Genomic DNA, 23,388 nt, shown 5'->3' with positions numbered 1-23,388 from the left:
CTTTCCCTCTAATTTTAGCTGCATCTATTCCTGCTCCTTCAAAAGTCAAGCCCTCTTGCTCTGGATCCACAATCTCTTCTTTTCCTCTTCTACCACAAGCCAGCTTTCACAAGCTACTCTGCTTTAGGATCAGATAACCAATAACCAAAAGGTTATTGGTTGGGGCTTAGAAGGCTACTCTATCTCCTACTAAGCAAAAGTTAGGGAGAGAATGGAAGGCTTCCCTTAAGATTACTCACCTATGGCAAAGCAACTTGACTCTAACACAGTGATCTCATTTTGGTCACCTTCAAGAATGAAGAACAGCAACCAACCAACATGAACAAACTATCTCTTTGAACCTGCCTTAGCACTTGAGTTAGCTCTTGATCTCAACCCAGACTTCCAGCACGTTTAGCCTCTTAGCCACTGTTCTAAGTTATTCATATGTTTAAATTTTGAGTTCCAAGCTGAATTTTACATGGAGCTAGATGCTTCCTGTATGTTATCTTACCCCTTTAAAATAGTATTTCAAAATAGATGGACATCAGACTCCAAAGATTAAAAATGGACTCATTTAAGGAAAAATATGGGAAGCTATAGATGAAATTATTTGTATAATCCTTATTTGTATAAGAAATTATAGAGAAGAACATGGCATATTGTGACCTGAATAAGAGAAACCTGGACTCCTAATTCTACCTCTTCCCTCTCCCTAGCCATTATTTGTGTGACTCCAAGCAAATCATTTAGGTTTTCTCAACCTCATCTGTAAAAAGAAAAGGTTAGACTAGATAGCCTATGAGGTTTCTTCCAGTACTAAATATGATCTATTATTGTATGATCCAGAAACACATCCAATATCTGTATGACCCTGGACAAGTCAATTTAGCCTGAGTATCCTGGACCCTCTCTCAGATTATATTTTATAGAACAGCTGATCATCTACATTGGAAGAAACAGTTTCTTCATTGGGAGATCACAATATCCTTTTCTTTTTTCTTTCTGCACTCAGCCTCCAAAACCAAACTCTTAAATTTCCCATTTATCCTTGCTTTGCCTGTATTTGTTTCATGTTGTCTTTCCCATTAGATTGTGAAATCCTTGAGGGTGGGGATTGCCTTTCGCCTCTTTTTGATGACCCATTATCATAGTACCTTACAAATAAACACCTTTTTAATAAATGCTTATTGATTTAAAAGTATCCTGAGTTTGATCCTAATGCACTTTTGGTTGACTTCATTTCTAGCTGCACCACATACTATATTCCTTCATATACTTGGCTCCAGCTAAATTGAATTGTTCATTTTCCTCTGTTCACTTTATACCTTCTCCAATGCCCATGCCTTTATGCCATCCAAGCAACCTAAAATGAACCCTGTTCTCAACCCCAGCATCACTTAAAAAATTATTCCTATCCTTCAAGGACTTTCTCCATCATCCTTCTCTTAACACTCATCCTATCTTCCCACCTGAAAGTGATTCCCTCCCTGCTCAGATATACCCCACTTATCACTTATCTCAGTCTCTCTGGTATCAGTCACTGTGAAGATGACTTCTAACTCGTAATGAAGTGTAAGCTCCGTTAGAACTGGAGTGGGTCATAATAGATTTAGTGGTTGATTGGTCAGTTAACATACTCATTTAGCACTTACTTTTAAAAATATCTTATTGGGTTCTTTTGGGGGGGGGGCAAGGAGGGATGTAGTGTTTTATTTTGTTTTAGTCTGAACCAGTGATACAGGAATTCCTGACACAGTAACTCTTTTCAGAAAAGCAGATCAATTTATTTCTAACACAAAGTCTTTGCAAATTATTCGCCATTCGGCCACTTAGCAGCCCACAAAGGAACTAGTTATAGTTGTTCCTTGGTTCTAGTCCTGTGTTCAGAGAGGTAGGCAAGCAAATTTTCTAACAGTTCTTGTAGTCCTTTGTAGATTGTTGTGAGATCCAAAATGTGGTGATTTAAATTGCTCTGTATATTAGTTATTAGTCTATGGAAGGGAAGCTGAGGAAAGACTCATATACATGAAAATTATTTCAAAGACTTTGTCTCTTGTATACCCTTTAGAAAGAATCAGTTGTGGACATGGGTATAAAATCTGTTTCACTTCATTTGTCCATTATCCTTATATGATTATGACTAAAAGTGCTAGAGAATGAAGGGAAATAGATTTTAAAAGTATTAAGGAAGAAAAAAAGTTTAAATGACCTAATTTGGAATTTTTAACCACCCAAACATAGTACTTAGAATCAATTTAAGATTTATTTTATTTTTAAAGTAAGTAGTATTCATTAAAAATTTTAATTAGTAAAATTTTAAAAATAATTTAAACTAAAATAAAATCTAAATGATAATTTAATAGTATGAGCACTAATGTTTATTTTGCAGGAGTATACGTTTATTAATTTTGTTATATGGAAGCAACTTTTCTCATTGGGTTATTTTTCAGCCCTTTCGTTTTACTTCGTTTGACAATCTGTAGCCATAGAACCTTCATTGACTTGAGAATACATCTAAAAGCTTTTCAGACTTACAATCTAATCAATAAAACACTTTTATTTTCCTTAGTGCTTTGAAACTTGATGGAAGATTTAAAAAAAACAAATTAATTTGTTCTTTATTTTGTTCAATGGGAATTGAACATACCAAATAGAAGAATATTATGATGAAAAACAAATTTAATGAGAGCTTAAAAATAACTATTAAAATGATTAGAGTTCTTTGGGTATTTAAGTTTATTTTTTTCTTTTTAAAAATGACCCCCAAGGGTTTTTAAATCTCTCTCTCTCTCTCTCTCTCTCTCTCTCTCTCTCTCTCTCTCTCTCTCTCTCTCTCTTTCTTTCTCTCTCTCTCTCACACACATACACATACACACATATTATTTATTTATTTTTAACTTAAAAAGATTCTTGAGTTCCAAATTCTCTCCCTCTATCTTGCTCTTCTTCCACTCACTGAGTAGGTAAATAATGTGATATCAATTACACATGTGAAATCATGCTAAACATATTTCCACATTAGCCAAATAATGCCAATAAAAATACCATTTCTACTCAAGAGTTCATCAATTCTTTCTCTAGAGATAGATAACATTTTCCAGCATGAGTCCTTTGGGATTTTCTTTGATCGTGTATTGATCAGAGTAGCTAAGTCTTTCACAGTTGATCTTCATTACAATATTGTTGTTTCTGTGTACCATAATCTCCTTGGACTGTTTACTTCATACGGTCATCTTGTATTTTTATAAAAGCACTCTCCTCTTGTCATTTCTTATAGCACAATAGTGCTCCATCAAAATCATATATCAAACTTGTTTGGCCACTTCGCAAGTGATGGGCATTCCCTCAATTTCCAATCCAAAAACTCCAATTTTTCCCTCCACAAAAAGTACATATAGGTCCTGTTCCTTTTTCTTCGATCTCTTTGGGGGTAAAGATTTAATAAGGTTTTTTCTGGGTCAAAGAGTATACATAGTTTTATAATCCTTTAGGTTTAGTTCCAAATTGTTCTCTAGAATAGTTGGACCAGTTCACAGCTTCACCAACAAATGTTAGTACCTTTTCCCCCCTCACCCTTTCCAGCATTTGTCATTTCTGATAGGTACAAAATGGTACTTAGAGTTTTTTTTTAATTTGCATTTTACTAATCAATAGTGATTGAGAGCATTTTTTCATAAATCTAGATAGCCTATTCTGATTTTTAAGGAATTCTTTTCCTCAATGAATTTTGTTGCCTCTTCTATCAGTAGACCAATTCTGTTTTTTAGTGTTAATTTCTTCAATATTTTTGTGCCTCTTTTTACCAAGCTGTTAATTTTCTTTTCATAATTTTCTTGAATCCTTTTCATTTATTTTCCCATTTTTTCCTGTACCATTCTTATTTCTTTTTTTAAACATTTCCAGAAATTCTTGTTGGGCTTGTGTCTAATTAGCATTTTGATTTGAGGCTTTGCTTTTAGTTGTTTTGATATTATTTTTTCCTTCTGAATTTATGTTTTTGTCTTTTGTACTCACAAGTGTTAGGTTCTTCTTGGAGCTGGGACTGTGACCAGGGTCTCTGATCTACTGCAAGCACAAGTACTAGCAGTCTTGTTGCTCATGGAATTATGACCACATCCTCTCTTCTCTTACATCAGCAAATACTAGTGCTCCTTTCTACCTGGGAACGTTCACCAGGATTCCTGTGATCCACCAGTAGCACTAGGATTTCCGTCTGGGAACCGCATGAGTGCCAGTTATACCCAGTGCCAGCGAAAGATCCCCTGTAATCTCTTTCTGATTAGTTGTCTGATTCCCTTAGCAAATCTGGCCTGAAAGCTCCTTAAGATACTGCCATTCTGCTGCTTTGGCTGCCTCCAAAGTTATATCACAGATTTCTCTTGCTGACCTCCTAGGTTGTCTGAAATTTTAAAAAAAAGTATCATCCTATTTTTCTTTTACTTTTGTTGTTGACTTTGCCAGTCCAAAATTCAACTTGAGTAGCTATTTTAAAGTTGTTTGAAGGGAACATTGGGGGAGTTTGGTTGGGTTACCACCTCTGATCTGCCATCTTGGTTCCACCTAGAGTAGTTTTCTAATCCTTAACAACCAATTGCATTTTATTTCATCCAAATTATTGACTTCATCAACTATCAGATATATCTTCAATTCAAAATTCCATAAAGTATTGTATATCTCAACATATTAAAAGTCACACATACTATTTAAACCAAGAACCATGCTTTTTGATGGTTAAGGTGTTAGGAAAAAAGCAGTTACAATACTTGACATATTTATTCTCAGATTAAGTTGTAGCTAAACACTTTGAGATGTGGAGGGAGCAATGGGTGGGAGCAGTTTTTTCATAATGTATACGATTAGCAATCTTATATTGCTTAATATATAAATTCTGAAAAAAGTATGTAAATATCAGGGTTTTGTAAACCAAGTGATAATTGTAACTATAGGAGCTTGCTTTCTAAAAGGTATTTCTATAATATAAATAATTTCCTAATTATTTATGTTTTACAAATTTAGGTTGCCCGCATTTTCCCTCAAAGTAGCATAAAATAGCAAATTCAATTCCATGAATACTTATTAAATTCCTGCCCTCTGTCATAAATTGCGAAATGAAATTGTCCAGGCCCCAGTTTTCCTATCATAGCAGTTAAGAAAGGTTATGAATAATTTAGAGAGGCTTATTATCTAAAGTCACAACAACTCATGGCCATCTATCTACTGAGGCAAGGAAGAGTGATAAACTGGAAGAATCAAAGCGTCATGCCAAATTGATTTGTCCTTTGGTAGAATTGTAAGATTGGTCCTATTTCATAAGATGAAGTCCTAATTAATTAGCTTAAAATTATGACTTTAATTTCCTATTCAAGGAAACATAAAAATAAGGTCTGCTAATCCTTGAATCATTGTTGTAATCGAGGTGTTTGTGGAGTAATGAAAAGATCATTGAACTTACAGATAGAAATCATGTGCTTTCCATCTAAAGCTATGTGATCTTGAGAGAAGTTGACTTCTCTCAACCTCAGATGGTACATCTGTTAAAAAAAAAAAGAAAGATTTAAAGAAATGTATTCCCTGCCTACTAACAGAATTACTGTGATGACCAAATGAGATTGAATTAATCAGATTGAGTCTGTCTTCTTTAAATTGATTCAGCTTACATTTAATTGATTTTTTTTCTTATAACTGTCTAATTCATGATTCTTTGATTATGAACTTAGTTCAAAACCCAACAATGAATTAGCTTAGAAATATAGTTCCATTAATCACTGTTCTACTCCTGAGTCAAGAAAATCTGCTGCCTTTGAAGGATGCAGGGGGACATAGGGAATCTGGTCTAGCATCTTCACCCCCATTATTCTTCTTATATGTCTGGCTTGTTATTCAAAGATGTCTGATTTGCTAACTCTGTCCTCGCAGCTGCAACTATGAATATTTCTTAGTCACAAGGAGGAAGGAGAGTATTATTGCTAGTCCTTATTCCCAATTTCCACCCAATCAATTTTTTCCATCTAAGATGCTAGAATTCCTATTTTCTGTACTCCCCAAAACTATAAAGGAGAACTGAGCCCCTCATGCAGGGTCTTACCTTTGTTGAGGAAGATGAGATCCTATTTATGGTAAATTCATACTTTACCAACAAATTGAATGTGCTTGGGCCTTTATGCCTCAATTTACCTCATTAAATTTTATGACAAGATAATTCAAATAAAGTACTTTATAAACTCTAAAGTGGCACCTAAATATTACTTGGCAAAGTGGAAAGGGCATAAGGAATCTGGGTTTGAATCTGTGGTTAGTGACTTATTATCTGTTACCTTCAGAAACTCATTTAGTCTCTATGAAGATTAATTTCTTCATCTGTAAAATGAGGCAATTGAACTAGTTCAATAGTTCCCAACATTGTTTTATTCTCCTTTCAATGACAACAAAAAGATTGTGAAGCTCATTAATATACTATGCATAATATTATGTGTAATTGGTCTCAAACCACTAAAGGTAAGCCACTGGGAATAAATAATGTTCAAAGTCCTTTTAAGCTCTAAATCTGTGATCCTATAATTCTTACTCTTGGATCTACTCTGGCAGCCCACAATTCCTCAGGAGATGGCTTCTGAGACTTGCTGTGACCAAAATCTTCATTATCCTAAGGCTGGTCTGATGATGAGTTTATCTGAATTTATCTAGGCTTGGTCCTTTGACAATAGATACACAGACTATCAGGCTGTACTTGAAGACTTGTCAGGAAGCAGGACTTAGCTCTGCTAGAATTATTCTTATTCTTAAATAGATGCAATATATTCGTTGAATCACTGAAGTGTTCTGTGTCTAGACCATCCTGTCCCCAAGAGATATCATTATTTTTCCTGCTTGTATAACATAAATTTGGGTAAGTGATTGCTTTCAAAATGATCATGCTTATAATATTATCTTTGTATGTTCTCTGCTTTGTCTTTCAGGATTTTGATTGTATACTCTCAGATACGATACAAGACCAATTTCAAGGAACACGCAACTTTTTAAGGTATAGTCTAAGGGTAGCATTTCAAAACTTCAAAAATATACATTATTTTGATGGAATAAGCCCCCTTTCCCAATGCTCTCTGCTTCAGCAGATTATCTGCAAAAGCTGCTGAGATGGAAGAAATTCACCATTCAGTGTTCATTTTTCTTGTGACAAATGTCTCAAAGTTAGCTAAACTAATCTTGAGAGGACAAATATAGAGACAATATGACACAATGGAAAGAGTAATGGATTTGGACTCAGAGGACATGGGGTTTTGGTCCTTCCTTTTACCAACTACTACTTGTTCAACCTTGGAAAAGTTACTTTTTTATGCCTATTTATACACTGGAAAAAGGAGTAGGTTGTTATAGATGACCTTAAAGACTTTCCACATAGAAGGCCATTTCCTGTGCTGTATGGAAACTCTTCAAGATTTTTGAGACCTGCCAGAACTGGAAAGTTAAGGCTAACTTTGAGAATCTATGCCAGGAAGAGACAATGAAATACAGAGAAACATTATTTTAAAATTTTTATCTTAAGTTTTTAATTTAAAAATAAGTTAAAATTATTATTTAAATAAATAAAAATTGTAATAAAATATAAATAATAAAATAATAAAAAATAAAAAATTTAAATTTTAAAAAAGAATTTAATTATTTTTAAAATTTTAAAAATAATATTTTATTTTTCCAAATATATACAAAGATTGTTTTCAAATTCACCTTTGCTAAACCTTGTGCTACATATTGTGCCCCCCCCCAAAAAAATCAGATCAACATAAGAAAGGGAAAAAAACCAAACAAACAAATAACTGCAGCAACAAAGTGAAAATACTGTGCTTTGATCTACATTTAGTCTCCATAGTCCTCTCTCTGGATATGGATGGCACGTTCCATCACAAATCTTTTGGAATTGTCTTGATTCACCTTATTGTTGAAAAGAGCCAATTCCATCACAGTTGATCATCACATAATCTTGTTGTTGCTGTGTACAACATGTGGTTCTGCTCACTTTACCCAGCATAGTTCTATAAGAAACAACTCTCTCTCTCCGTCTCTCTGTCTTTGTCTCTGATTCTGTCTGTCTCTGTGTGTCTCTCTGTCTCTCTCTCTCTCTCTGTGTTTCTCTCTCTCTCTCTCTCTCTCTGTTTCTCTCTCTCTCTCTCTCTCTCTCTCTCTCTCTCTCTCTCTCTCTCTCTCTCTCACACACACACACACACTTATTTATATATTTCTGAACTTTAAGATCAAAAGGGAGTTTTTCTTCCTATACAGCAAAATGTAAAGAGGAGATTCTCTAAGACACTGTGAATCGCGATTTCCTACTTCTTGCTTTTAAAACAAGTATATAATAAAGTCTATATGTTATTTCTAAGGTTGTCCTGCTTATGGGTGTTCCTCCTGAAGTTCTGTCTTTTCTGTGCATTAAAAAAAGTTTCAGTGGCCTTCTTTTTTGATCTAACAAACTACTCCCTCCAATTAAGAGGGGGAAAAATCTGACGAATAAATCCATACACTAAACTCCAGACCCAGAGTAATGACAGTAGTACAGCTACCTATAAAAGGTCAGAGCAATGAGAGGTGGGCAATCAGCTTTCTGAGAGCCAGAGAAAGCTCAGAATGACCTCAAAGCATATGGCTAAATGTGTCACTTTATGGTTCTTGGGTGTTTCTGTTAAATTCAAGCATTTGGTCAGCTGTGCCCTCTGGTGGTAAAATGGAGAATCTTTATTTCAGGGCTGATTCAACTTTTCTTTCAAAAAGAAAATTTGAAATTAAACTTCAGCAAACATTTGTTAAACACCTCCTGTTTCCCTGCATCAACTTTCCCTTAAGAAACTTATGATTCTGCTGTATAATGTGTACCTAACTTTGTGATGTTGCGAAAGGGCAAAGGAGAGCTCAAGAAAAAGTATTTTAAAGTTTTTGAGGTTGGAGAAATATTTATATATTTATAAATATATATATGTATATATTGTAAAGGAAGAGCTGTCTATGAACCCATTATAAAGTATAACAAATTACTAAGAAATATATCATAACTCTCTTTAAATATTTTGAAAGGCTGTTATAGAAAAGAGAAACTTAAAATAATTTGGCTGAGATTCCACAGATGGACTACTTTCATCCCCAGTGGCTTCCCATTACTAGAAGTCTCTGATGAGAGACCAATGATTTCTCATATCAAATCCTGTGGAAATTATTGCTGTCCAGAAATAGATTGTGCTAGATTGTCTCTGAGATCCCTTCTAACTCTTAAGATCTTAAGGTTCTGTGAAATAATCTTCCATGTACTTGTTATCAGAACACTAGTCTAGGTTTATAAGAGTATGATTTGAAGTAGTCTGGTGGAGTCTTATAGTCTCACATCAGAACAGAGATGATGAGAAGAGAGGTGTGTTTTGTGAAGAATGATGAGGTCAGATGTCTCACACATTAGCCTGGTTCTGAACAGCGACTGGGAAAAAATGTCCACCAGGTGGAGCTCCAAAAATACCTTATGAATTTCAGTGCTCTTTAAAAAAGTAGAATTCAAGGAATTTGTTTCCTTCTAGATTGAATAAACCTTCCCTTAAATACTATAACAAGCAATTGAAGTATATATACAACGAATAATCTAGTTTTTTTAAAATAGCTGCAAGAAAATAGCATTTTGCATCTGAACATGAATAAAATTAATTTTTTAAAAAAATAGTTCATTTCCCCCCAATTACTGCAAAAACAATTTTTAACACGCTTAAAAAAATTTTTTTGAGTTTCAATTTTTATTGTTTCCTCCCTAAGATGGTAAGAAATCTGATATGAGTTATACATGTGCAGTCATGTAAAATATTTCCATAGTAGTCATTTTGTGCAAGAAAACTCAAAAGAAAAAGAAGGAAAGAAGGAAGGAAGGAAAGAAAGAGAGAGAGAAAGAAAGAAAGAAAGAAAGAAAGAAAGAAAGAAAGAAAGAAAGAAAGAAAGAAAGAAAGAAAGAAAGAAAGAAAGAAAGAAAGAAAGAAAGAAAGAAAGAAGGAAGGAAGGAAAGAAAGAAAGAAGGAAGGAAGGAAAGAAGGAAGGAAGGAGGGAAAGAGGGAGGGAGAGAGGGAGGAAGGAAGGAGGAAGGAAAGAGGGAAGGAAGGAGAGAAGGAAGGAGGGAAGGAAGGAGGAAATGAAGGAAGGAAGGAACAGAGGGAGGGAGAGAGGAAGGGAGAAAGGAAAAAAGGAAGAAAGAAAGGAAGGAAGGAAAAGAAAGAGAGAAAGAGAGTGAGAACAAGAGAAAGAGAGAGAGAGGGATAGAAAGAATTGTATATTTTGGTCTGTAATGAATGAATTTTAAAAAGGACAACTTAGGGACTATTTCCTTAATTATTATTCTCCTATTATTTTTATAATAAAATATAATTTAAAAAAAAGAAAATTCTAAATAGTGCTAAAATAAATAGCCATTTGTATTATAGTAAGGTTTTCATTATTAATTAATAATTTTTCATTATTAAAAGCAGAACAAGCTTGGGCCATCTGACACTCCACCCCCAGCTCTAGTCTGCACTCTCCATAGCACACACAAATTTGGGGCTTTGCTATAATTTACTCCAGATCTATGAGCCCATTTGCTTTTCATCACGGAGGCCAGTTACAAACATTAAGTAAGCTACAATTTAGGTTCTTACACTGTAATATTACGCTAACATTTTCTTCCAATGGTATGGCATAATTTAGGGCTTTGTAGAAGTTAATTCAGCTTTGATGTCCGTGGCTTTATAACTATGTTCCATTTGTTGCTATTTTGGGGTCATTTGAGTCATATCTGACTTTTTATGTTTCTATTTAGGGTTTTCTTGGCAAAGACACTGGAGCCATTTGCCATGTCATTCTCTAGCTCATTTTACAGATGAGGAAACTGAGGCAAATAAGGTTAAATGACTTGCCCAGGGTCACACAGCTAAGAAGTATCTGAGGCTAGATTTTAATTCGGGTCTCCTGGCTTCCAGGCCTATTGCTCTGTGTAATGCACCATTTCAGCTGCCCATATTCTTATTTTAATTCTTATATAGTCAGACTATGAAAGTAGGAGACAGAAGATCTGAATTTGAAATGATTCTATGTGACTTTGAGTTAATTACTAAAAATCCCTCTGAGCCACTTGTAAGGAGAATATACATGTGAAAGTACTTTGTAAAAGATTCATCAGCATCAATATTTTTCAAGAGCCTATTATATGCCACACACTGTGCTAAGTGCTAAGGATCAAAGAAATGAAAAAAAAAATCCTCCAAAGAGTTTACCACTATAGTGGTAAACTTCAAGCAGCTCACTTTCTTATTCGGAAAAATCTGCAGACAACTAGGAGTATACAAGGTATAGTGTAAATGGGAGGTATTCTATACAATGCACTTCAATGTGCCAGTGGATCTGGGATCTCATCACCGCAGATACTCCATCCAACAATGCAGATCCCAATGCATCCATGATTATCATTTGGTCATATTATTACTTGTCAAAGAGACCACAGGGAAGCAATTGCCCATGGGACCCGTTTAGAAAGACATTTCTATTTTTATTTCTATCCAAAAAATCAGTTCTAAGTTGCCTTTGTACTAAAAATAATCCTTTAGTTAAAAACTACTTTTTGAATTATTAACTAACTCCAAAGCCTGTATTACTACGAATACTCCCCCCCCTCCTCCCCTGGCTCTGAAGAATTGATTCGGGATTCAGTTGTCTAGGTTTTAGCCTACATAAGCAGGTTTCTTCAGATAAATGCTCAAGCTCCCCAAATCTGAAACTCATTACAGCAATTGTGAAAGGTTTTTTTAGGCAAAGTATTAACAAATGTTCCATTTTATTAAAGTGTACACCCTAGTGCATAGACTGGGATGGGTAATGGAAATATTGTGAGATTACTTTTCGTTGATGAGGTTTTTTCTAATTACAGGCACAGTGAAGCTGTATAGTTATATTCCCTTGATTGAATTCTGGACTGCTTTGGAGTCAGTTTGGAAAACATATGTGTTAATTCAAACCATTTCTACAAAACAATTCACCACTGGTTTGTTGAATGATTCAAAATTCTTTAATACTAACAAAGTCATTCAACTTTTGGATATTTCTATTTATTAGAAAACTCTCCCTTTCATTGACTTCCACCCATTGGTTCTCCAAACTGGGTCCAAATAGAATAAATATATCTCATACATTTCCCTCATGACTTCCATTTCAAATGAAAGAGCTGGACTAGATGACTTCTAAGGTCCTTTCCAACTCTAAATGCATGCATTTATCACTTGGGATCTTGGAAAACTACTATTCTCTGTAAACCTTGATTTTCTTTTTTTAATTTGGAAAATGAGAGGTTGGAAGAAATTATTTTATAGAGCTAGAAAAAATTATAACAAAATTCATCTGGAAGAACAAAAGGTCAAGAATTTCAAAGGAATTGAGGGGAAAATGCAAATAAAGATGGTCCAGCTGTACCAGATCTAAAACTACATTATAAAAGAGCAATCATCAAAATCATTTGGTACTGGCTAAGAAATAAAGTAGTTGATGAGTGGAATAGGTTAGGTTCACAAGACACAATAGTGAATGACTACAGTAATCTAGTGTTTGATAAACCACTCCAGCTTCTGGGATAAGAACTCAATTGTTTATCAGAAATTGCTAGGAAAACTGGAAAATAGAGTGGCAGAAACTAGGCACTGACCAATAACTAACACTCTATACCAAGGTAAGATTGAAATGGGTCCGTGATTTAAACATAAAAGACGATACTATGAAAAAATCAGGAGAACAAAAGATAATCTACCTCTCAAATCTGTGGAAAAGAAATGAATTTATGGCCAAAGAAGAATAGAGTTCATTATGAAATGCAAAGTGGATAGTTTCAAACATAAAAAAAGTTTTTGTACAAACAAAACCAATGCTGCCAAAATTAAAAGGGAAGCAGAAAACTAGGAAAAAAATTTTACATTCAATTTTTTTTGATATAAATGATTCTAAAATATAAAGAATTAACTCAAATTTATAAAAATACAAGCCATTCCCCAATTGATAGTCAAAAGATGTGAACAATGTTCAGATGAAGAAATTAAAGCTATTTCTACTCATATGAAAAAAGTGCTCTAAATCACTATTGATTAGAGAAATGCAAATTTAAACAACTGATACACACACACACATATACACACATACACTTTATACCTCTCAGATTGGCTAAGATGACAAAAAAAGATAAATTTTGGAGAGGATGTGGGAAAACTGAGACACTAATATTTTGTTGGTGGAGTTGTAAACTGATTCAATCATTTTGGAGAGCAATTTGGAACTATGCCCAAAAGGGCATATGCCCTTCGATCATCCAGCAGTGTCTCTATTTGTGTCCCAAAGAATCATAAAAAAGGAAAGGAACCCACATGTGCAAAAATGTAGTAGCCTTTTTGTAGTGGCAGGAAACTGAAAACTGAGTGAATGTCCATCATTTGGGGAATGGCTGAATAAATTGTAATAAATGTTGTGGAATATTATTATTATTATATAAGAAATGATGAGCAGGCTGATTTCAGAAAATGCTGGAAAGATGATGCTAAGTGAAGCGAGTAGAACCAAAAGATCATTGCACACAGCAACAACGAGATTATGTGATGATCAACTGTAATGGACGTGGCTCTTCTCAACAATGAAGTGGTTCAAGGCCATTCCAATAGTCGTGATGGAAAGAGCCATTTGCATCCAGGGAGAGGATTATGGAGACCGAGTATGGATCACAGCATAATATTTTTTGTTTGTTGTTTTTCTTTTCTGTTCTTTTCTCATTTTTCCCCTTTTGATTTGATTTTTCTTGTGCAATATGATAAATATGGAAATATGTTTAGAATAATTGTACATGTTTAACCTATATGGGATTGCTGTCTAAGGGAGGGGGGAAGGGGAAAGGGGAAAGAGAAGGGGGGAAGGGAGAAAAATTTGGAACACAAGATTTTGCAAGGGTGAATATTGGAAACTATTTTTACATATATTTTGAAAATAAAAAACTATCTTATTTAAAATAATAAAATTGTTCAAAGAAGAGAAGAAAAGAAAATGAGAGGTTGGACCAGACATCTCTAAGATCTCTTTCAACTCTAATTATATAATATCAAAATTGCACAAAATCTCAAAACAAGTACCATTCATTGTTAATGTATACATATGTACATACATACACACACACACATATACGCACATATATAATATTGAGTGGTCAAAAAGTTACTTGTTGATAGATTAGGAAAAGAAAGCTGTTACCAACTACGGCTCACTGGCCAGATGCAGCAGCTGAGGACGATTATCCCCCTCACCCAGGGCTATGAAGTTTCTTTATTTAAAGGTCCACAAAGCAAAGTTTTTGTTTTTACTATAGTCTGGCCCTCCAACAATCTGAGGGACAGTGAACTGGCCCCCTGTTTTAAAAGTTTGAGGATCCCTGCACAATGTCAGGACCAAGACCTGCTTATTCAAAATCCTAAGGACTTCATAGGCCAACAAAGAACTGTTTTGGAACCCACTGTTTTTACTTCTATGTAAGTAGCCTATGTGAAATGGGGACTGTGACCTCATATCTGAAACACATTAGCAGTCAATTTTAGCATCTTTTATCATATAGCAATGTCTCATTAAGATTAAATTCAGAAGGTATTTATCAAAGTCTTTTAAATAACAGCCTATAGTTTAATTTGAATTAAGAAAAAAGTGTTACTTGCTAGTTTCATAGCACAGAGACCTTGAAAAGTTGAATGCTGATGATCTGGACATATTTTCTAATTGATTCGGTACTCTGATAAGAATATTAATTCTTCCTCTATGTCTCCATTTTTCACTTTATCTTGAAGTTTGATTTTCTTGACCAAGTCTAACAATTTCGTCTCATATTTTACAATTTCATTAATAATTTGATAGAGGGGAAATTAATTCAAAGACCTACTTTTTTTTTTTTTTTTTTTTTTTTTTGCTGAGGCAATTGGAATTAAGTGACTTACCCAGGGTCACACAGCCAGGAAGTGTTAAGTGTCTTAGGCCAGATGAGAACTCAGGCCCTCCTGACTTCAGCTATCCTGTTTCCACTCTCTTAAAATTTTTTTTGATATATCTACTCTTTATCACTTCCTTCCTCCCTGCCTTCATTTTTAAGGGAAAGATATGTACATACTTCTGGAAAAGGGATACAAATTACTACCCTCAAAGATTCTTCAGTTTGTTTGGACTGGGATATCCCTGGGATAATGAGGGAATAGATGAATATGTTTGCTATACTGAACATACAGGAGACTGAGAAATAAAGACCTACTTAACAGGCATTACTGTGTCAATAGCAAGAATTAACAGGTTGAAAAGTCATCAAATTGGATTTTTCATTATAAAATTCACTGGTGAGCTGGTCCATCTTTCTACATTCTAACATCCGTCTTCTCCTTTCTCAACAGGAATCTTCCAATATTCTCTTCCTGGCCAAAGGAGAAGATTGATTTTCTTATCCACTGTTCCTTGCTTAGACGCTACAGGTTGTCAATCGTAAAGTTCTGTAGTCTTCAATAAACTGCAGAACTTATGAGGCTATTAATGATCTCTGTTAGCTATAGAGAAAAGTATGAGCTTAAGCAGGAGTTATTGTTTCTTAATTATCTAATCCCTAAATTCCAGATATGAACACACACAAATTATCTCAGAAAGAGGCAAATCACACACATTACCAAAAAAAAGTTTGTAGACAGATATTTTCCAACTCTTACTGGTGGCTATTTAAACCTTTGAGTCAAGGGGATTTTGATAGAAGTTGTGTGATATATACAAATCCCTTAAGCTCTTTGTGGCTCAATTTTCTCATTTGTAAAATGATTTGGTCAGAGAAAGACTGATCCCTTCCAATACTTAATCTAGTTATATGATTTCCCTGATCCATTTTCCTTTCTTCCTCAATGCATTTGGAAAACAACTAATTGTAAAAAACTGTTTCTAGATGCTCTTCATATTCTAAGACTGGTACAACTCACTTGTTTTTCTTCCCTCCAGGATAAAACAGGGTAAGCCAAGTTACTTTATCCCTCTACTGAAACAAATTTTGAATTTCCTACCTTTTCACCCTGGACCCCTTTCTCCCTTATGGAAAGTCCACTTGGGTGATAAGAGAGGATAGTGGTAATTATAACTCCCCCTGCTGAGGGATGTGTAAACTATTATGATTAAAGTAGAACAGAATCTAGACATATCAACCAATCAACAAACATTTATTTTTGTGATTCCTTAGATGTCTACTTTTTTTTTCTCCTGTATGAACTTCCTTTCCACCTGGGAGTCACCTTTGTGGCTGTGCTCTGAGCTTTTAAGTTTGGATTGTTTTCCCTCCAGGATCAAGTCAAGTCAACAAGCATTCCACTATTGAGACTAATTTTAAATTTAAAATTCGAGTCAACAAGCATGACATTTAAAGGATTATTCATATGTGTTAAATACCTTATTCATCATTGGAACTGCAAAGACAATAACCAAGTCATGATTTAACTCTAACTGGTAAAAATTGATTTTTGTGGTAAAAATTGATTTTTGTGGTAAAAATGAGCGGCCACAGCTTTTCTTGAGGTTCTAGTTACTCTTTGTAAAAAGGAAGTGTGTGTATGTGTATTGTTGTTGTTGTTATTGTTATTTCCTAGGAAACATGGAAAGCAGAAAGAGAGAAAAGGAAATCATAACCATTTCCCAAATGTTATAAAAAGAGTTGGTGAGAACAACATTGTCATTATGGCATATTATTACTGTGATACTTTAAAAGTTCTAAAATTCTTCTAGTCCCTTGCACTGTGCACTAATTTGTGCATATTGCTTGAAACAATCATGAGGGGTGTTTCCTAGTGTTCTGATCATATAAATATGGGTTGTATTTATTATTTATATTCATCTTTATGCACAAAAAAGACTTATATAATCAGTTCAAACAGAAGGGTTTGTGAGAAATCTCGACAGATTACATTATCATTTTCATTTGATTTAGGTCCAGAGAGCTATCTTTAAGTGTTTGAAGATATGTTTTATGGAAGATAGATTATACAACTTTTCCTTGACCCTTGAAAGTGGTACTAAAGTGGCAGAGAAGCAGATTCAGGTTCAATTTAAGGAAAAACTTGCTAATGGAGCTCTCCAAAAATGGGAACGGGTGACTATCTCAGCAGTAGTGGGTTCCCTCCTCTCCTGACTGAAAGGTTTTAAACAATTACTGGATAATGACATGTTGGATACTTCTCTTTCAGCTACAGATCACTCAGAGGAGTTCTGAGGTGTCTCATTTTCTGAGGTGTTTTATTTTCTTGAGACATTCCTGTCTTTAAATATGCCAGCCTCTTGTTGCTGTGTTTTCAGAATTTAGTTAGTTATTAAATTAGGATTGAAGAGCTAAGTACTCTGGCATGAATTAGTTTTTTGTTCCCAGGAAGCTCTGAGGAGCTAATTTCCTGAGTCTTTTTTTTTTTTTCCTCATTGTAGAACAATTTAAGTTAATGGGTACTGAAAATGTTTTTAACATATAAAGAAAATCAAATGAAGATTGGTTTTTATATTTTTCCTAATTATTTAGTTTTTAAAATTCTACTATTTGTCTATGCTCTTTGAGCATTTACTTGAAGTAAATCACTATATTTTGTATTGTGGAGGCAGTACAAACGAAATAGGAGACTTGGGACCTAACATCCTGCAAAGATGTTATAATTTAATTGGAAAAACAGGACACTTTTGCAGAATGGGAACTTTGTTTTGTGTCTTTCTATTGCATTTATTTTGCAAGCTTCAAATTGCAATTCCTCTCAGTAAGTCATGTAGGATATCTCCAGTTGGATTTCTCATAGGCAAATAAAATCAAATGCTCCAAAACAGAATTCACTATTTTTCTCCTCAGATCCAATCCTGCTTCAAACATCCTTGTAATTTTTCCATATAGCTTTATATATTTACTTTTATCAGTTTTGTGGTACCATAATATTCTATTCTACTAATATACCATAATTTAGTTATCCATTCTCTAATTGTAGAACATGTAAAATATTTTTTCTTTACAAATAGAACACCTATGAATATTTTATACAGATAGAACTCCGATAATTTTTATGATATTTTGAGAATAGCATTCTAGAAATTATATTTCTTAGTCCAAAGGTATGACGAGTTTTGTGACTCATCACATATTGCTAATACAGTTGTCAAGTGTTTATGACAGTCTGTAGTTCCATCAATGTCTCTTTCCCTATGATTCCCTAATGGTTTTCTTTCTTTTTTTTCTTTCTTTTTGGCCATTCTAGTGGATGTAAATTAGTCTTTCAAGGCTTTCTTGACATGAGCCCTTTTTTCTAATGCCTTCTAATTGCCAGGATATTGCAGCCTCAATTATTCCTTCTCCAAGTCCTCAACCTCTGCTTCTTTCCTTCAATCAGGCTCATTTCTCCATTCTCCAGAAATCTTCACTATGTCCTACCAAACCTTCAGGTTATTTTCCTGCTTCTCCTCCCTTCTCAGTCAAGCTTCAAAAAAAAAATCCATATTTACTGTTTGCATTTCTTCTTCTATCAGTCCTCAACCCTTTTCAGTCTGGCTTCTTACCTCATTACGCAATTGAAACTTCTCTCTTCAGTTGCCAACAATATTTTAATGATCAAATGGGATATTTTTTTCAGTCCTATTTCATCTGGCTCTATCTGCTGCATTTGACCCTGTTACCACCATTTTCTCCTAGATAACCTCATTAGGTTTTTAATGATCATACTCTCTCCTGGTTTACCTCCTACTTATCTGACAACTTCTTTGTCTCCTTGTTGACTCACCAACCATATCATGCCTCTTAAATGTGGATGTTCCCCAAGGTTATGTCATAGGTCCTCTCTTCTTTTTCCTCTGCAACCCTTTTCTGGTAATCTCATCATTTCCCATGGATTAAGTTATCATTGTTTTGCAAGGGACTCATAAATCCCATCCCAGTCTGTCCTTGAGCTTCAATCATGCAACACCAATTGGCTACTGAACATTAAAATTTAGATGTCCCAGAGACATATCAAACTCACCACGTCCAAAGCTAAACTCATCATCTTTCTCCTCAAAACCACCCCTCTTCCAAATTTCCTAGGTTTTGTCAAAAGTGCCACCATTCTTCCAGTCCCCCAAGTTCATAACCTCAGTTATTATCCCGAGTTCATCATTCTTTCATATCCAAACTGTCGCATTTCTATCTACCACTTCTCTCACATCCAATCCCTTCTTTATGCTCACACAGATACCTTAGATACCTTAAGGGTCAAGATCTCATCTTCCCAGTTGGTCTTCCAAGCTCAAATCTCTCACCACTCCAGGCCAATCTACTGCCAAAATTATTTTCCCCAGGCACAGATTTGATCATGGTACTCTCCTACTCAACCAACTTTAATGGCTTTCCATTGGTTCCAGGATAAAATAATAACTACTCAGTTTAGCTTTTAAAGCTAGCATTGTCTCAATTTGTATTTCTAGTCTCATTGAACATTAATCTCCTTTTCATATTTTGTGATCCAGATCTTTTCTCTATTTCTTACATGTGATAGTAAATATCCTGTCTCAGTACTTTTGTCCTGCCCAACCTCCAACTCTGAAATGCATTTTTCACCATCAAATCCCTCTCTTCCATCAGGATAGTGTTTAAATATCTTCTTTCCCAAACCCACAGATACTAATATTCTCTCTTCCAAACTATTTCATATTTAACTTACTTGTCTCTAGTTGTAATGATTTCTCTTTATTTTAACTCTGAATATACTTATCTCTGTTTAGAATGTATGCTCCTTGCAAGTAGGGATTGTTTTATTTGTATTCATATTCAAGTGCCTGGCACAGTGTGGGCATTTAATAAGTACTTGTTTATTCATTGATTGCACTTTTCTGTTAATTAGAAAGTTTGTGCATCTTTTCATATGGCTATTATTCCATATAGCATTTGAGGAATGGTCTGTTCATGTCTTTTGACCATTGTTCCATTGGGAATGATTCTTTAGGCAAAAAGTTAGAATTTCAGTATCATATATCCATGCTAGTCTGACTTGTATAGGGAATTCCAGATGCTCAATAGTACTTATCGGTGGTTCTGCTTACATGCAGACCTCAGATGCTATCAGTTTTGCCTCCCTTGTTCATGCATAAATGCACTAGCTTATAAAATATCATATTTTTACCTAGTTGCTTCATGTATTTTCAGCAGTCTTTCTTATAAGCTCTCTGAGGGCAGATGTTGCTTTTTGCCTGTTTTTTTAAATTCTTTTATAACCTCATTATAATGCTAGCCACACCATGTGTTTGTTAAATGAATAGATGAAGTGAGTGAATGGATATTTTTAATATTCACTATTTTTCTGTTCTGTTTAAGGGCTGGGACTCTTGTCTGTGAAAATTTAGATTCCAACAACCTCATCATCATCCGAACAGTAAGCATAAAATGGGAGGGATGCTTTTTCCAGTCAGAATTCAAGTAGGAAAGTCACTACGAACAACAACATAGAATTGAACCCATCTCGAATGTTGCAATTCCCCCAAATGACTGAATTAAGGGTGACTTTATGGTGCAGAAGTAGATAAGATTAAGAATAATTTTAAGTCACTTTTTTATTTTACATTTTGAATCCATTGAATCATAGACGTCAACACATAAAATGAGTGTAATTCAAATCCTAATGTCACTGAATGCCATGGGTACCTAGCCATATCTTCTCAATTTTTTTTTTTTAGGGTCGGTGCTTCGTATTGGCTCAGATAGGAGAGAGTATATCTACCAAAAGTGCTTTGACCACAGCGAAGTCAGGTACCCCCACTATTCTTTTTCTAAAAGGAAAATCTAGACATTTGAAATGATCTTTAAGCTCTTCTAGGAGGTTATATCACCAACTATTCTTTCCCAGTTTCCTTTTCCTCTCATTTCCCATCATTGGTTTCTCCCTATCATTGGCTTTATATTTTTACAACATATCCAGAACCATCCAATTCTTTTTTTCCTGAGGCAATTGGGGTTAAGTGACTTGCCCAGGGTCACACAGGTAGGAAGTGTTAAGTGTCTGAGGCCAGATTTGAACTCCTGTCCTCCTAACTTCAGGGATGGTGTTTTATCCACTGAGCCACCTCGCTGGTCCCGGACCATCCAATTCTTTAAAAACAAACAAACAAAAAAAAACAAAAAAAAACCAGTGGCTCGATCCTGCAATCCTCTCAAACAATCATTCTGCATTTCTCCTCCATTCCCTATCAGAATCCTCAAAAGAGCCTGCTCTTTCCACTTCCTCACCAACTTCTCTAACCTTTGTAAATCTGGCTTCCAAGCTCTCCACTCAAATGAAACTGCCCCTCCATTGTTACCCCCACTCTCTGAATTACTAAACCTGATGTCTTCTTCTCAGTCCTCATTTTCTTCAGTGTCTGTCTCTGCAGCTGCTAATTTCTCTCCGATCCCTTCCTCCCTTGGCTTTTGCTGTCTTTCTCTCTTTGCTGGTTTTTATCTTATCTGATTGCTGCTTTTCTGCCTCCTTTTCTATGTTATAATTCACCTTCCACTTTCTTGGTTCTATCTGGGGGGGGTCTCCTTTTTTTCCTCTGTACTAAATCTTATCTTTTCCAAGTACTTTTGAATGTTATTTTATTGGAGATTTTGACATTAGGTCATCATCTTTAAAATGACACCCTCAACAATAAAATGTCTTCCCTCCTTTAAGCACCTACAAGTTTTTCCAAGAAATGTCATTCGATTCCTCAGATAACATCGTTTGCCTCATTGTCACCACAATACTGGGTAAGATCAGAATTTAAATCTGTGAGAGGGTTACAAGTATTAAAATTATGTCCTAGTTGTTTTTTCCTTTCTTGGCACCATTGAGGGAAACCCGAGATTCCCTCTTAAAGAAGAAGATTGTTCTCAACTTGATAGTTCAATATTCTGCTTTCTCCTGTGGAAACTTTCTGGGATGCTGAAGATGTTCTTTTCTATGATATAAGTTGGAGTAGCAAGCTGGCTAACCCAAAAAACAAAACCCTATTAAGATTTCCCAAATACATCTTTTACATGTGGTTAAAATAGGCCATTGCTTTTTCCATGTTGACAAAATAGGGCATATAATAGAGAAAAAGAGATTTCAAACTCAGGTAGCTGTGGGATCTTGAGCATGTATTGGAACTCAGTTTCCTAACCTGTAAAAAGAAGGGGTTAGACTAGATATTCCAGCTCTGAATCCCAAAATCCAATCTATTACCACTTCAAAGACTATAAAAGTTTAGATAATTTTCAAAAATAAGGGTGAATGCCTTTGTTTTAAAAGCATAGCCATTGTTTCAGAAAAAGTATTTTTAAAGATCTTTAAAGAGAGATTTCTCCAGTATCTATGTTGGTTCTTGCCTATATCTACTGCTCATCAAATGGAACCTTCAAATTACTCTTTGGTTATTATCAGCACTTTTCAAAAAAAAAAGTCTTCCTGACTAGAAGGATTATTGGACAATGAACTGAGTAGCCACGGAAAATGGAGAAATCTCTCCTTAAAGATCATTAAAAATACAAACGATATCTATGTGCAAGGAATCCCTCTAATGAGGACTTTATACAAGTTTTAAGAGTGTCCTATCTGAAAACAGGGGTATGGACCAGATGACCTTTAACCAGCTGTTTCTACTGATTTAATACTCTAGTTCTAGAAGTTCATCCCAATCCATTTTTTTTAAATGAGACCCTGACCTTTTCCTTGTACTTGGCCTGACAGAGAAATAAAGCAATTTCCCTTTCATTGTATTAGGTATGTCATACTTAATTCCATCAATAGCATAATCTATTTATTTGTGGATCACTTTCATATGAATCAAAATAAGAATTATTTCCTAAATTAATAAATCACTTAATCAACTGCCACTAAACCTTTGTTAATTAAATCAAAGTGGCAAAGTAAATCAAGGAAATGGATGCGTTTATGAAACAAGATGAACTTGTGGTTTAAGCTATTTGTTTCTCCAACATTTCTCTTTAATTGGCTTAATAGACATTTTCAACATCTTATTACTCAGGGCCAGAAGGAGCTTCAGTGACTTAAAATTAAGGCTAATGAAGTTCTCTATGTGATTATTTTGATGTATTGTAGGAAAAGAAAACCATGAGAGTGATTTTCTGGGAAATGGTTAGATTCTAACCACACACCATTTGGAGTTAGTCAAGCAAAGCATGACTTCTTTGCCCTTAACTGGTCAATGTACTTCTCTGGGTCATTTCTGTCAGTGACTTCTGCTTCAGTGAGACCTGAAAACATACCACATTAATATCTGCCAGAATACGCCAAAAGATAATTTGTGATACCAGATGATCTTACTGCTTCTTTCTAACTCTAATATTCTATTATTTAAAAAAAAATTTGAACAGAG

General features: G+C 34.7%; 1 long non-coding RNA gene across 1 annotated transcript in view; it reads left to right on the top strand.

The window, feature by feature from the left end:
• LOC127541748 (uncharacterized) overlaps window positions 1-15,575 on the top strand; it is a 33,685-nt gene extending 18,110 nt beyond the window's left edge. The window contains exons 2-3 of the long non-coding RNA XR_007948463.1: window positions 6,939-7,003; window positions 15,426-15,575. This is a non-coding gene — a long non-coding RNA (uncharacterized LOC127541748). The remainder of the gene's footprint in view (window positions 1-6,938; window positions 7,004-15,425) is intronic.
• Window positions 15,576-23,388: the final 7,813 nt, after the last annotated feature.

Source organism: Antechinus flavipes, chromosome 6 (assembly GCF_016432865.1).
Source record: "Antechinus flavipes isolate AdamAnt ecotype Samford, QLD, Australia chromosome 6, AdamAnt_v2, whole genome shotgun sequence".
NCBI lineage: Eukaryota > Metazoa > Chordata > Mammalia > Dasyuromorphia > Dasyuridae > Antechinus > Antechinus flavipes.
The sequence above is the reverse complement of the archived record's forward strand: the minus strand, read 5'-3'. Positions and strand labels throughout refer to the sequence as shown.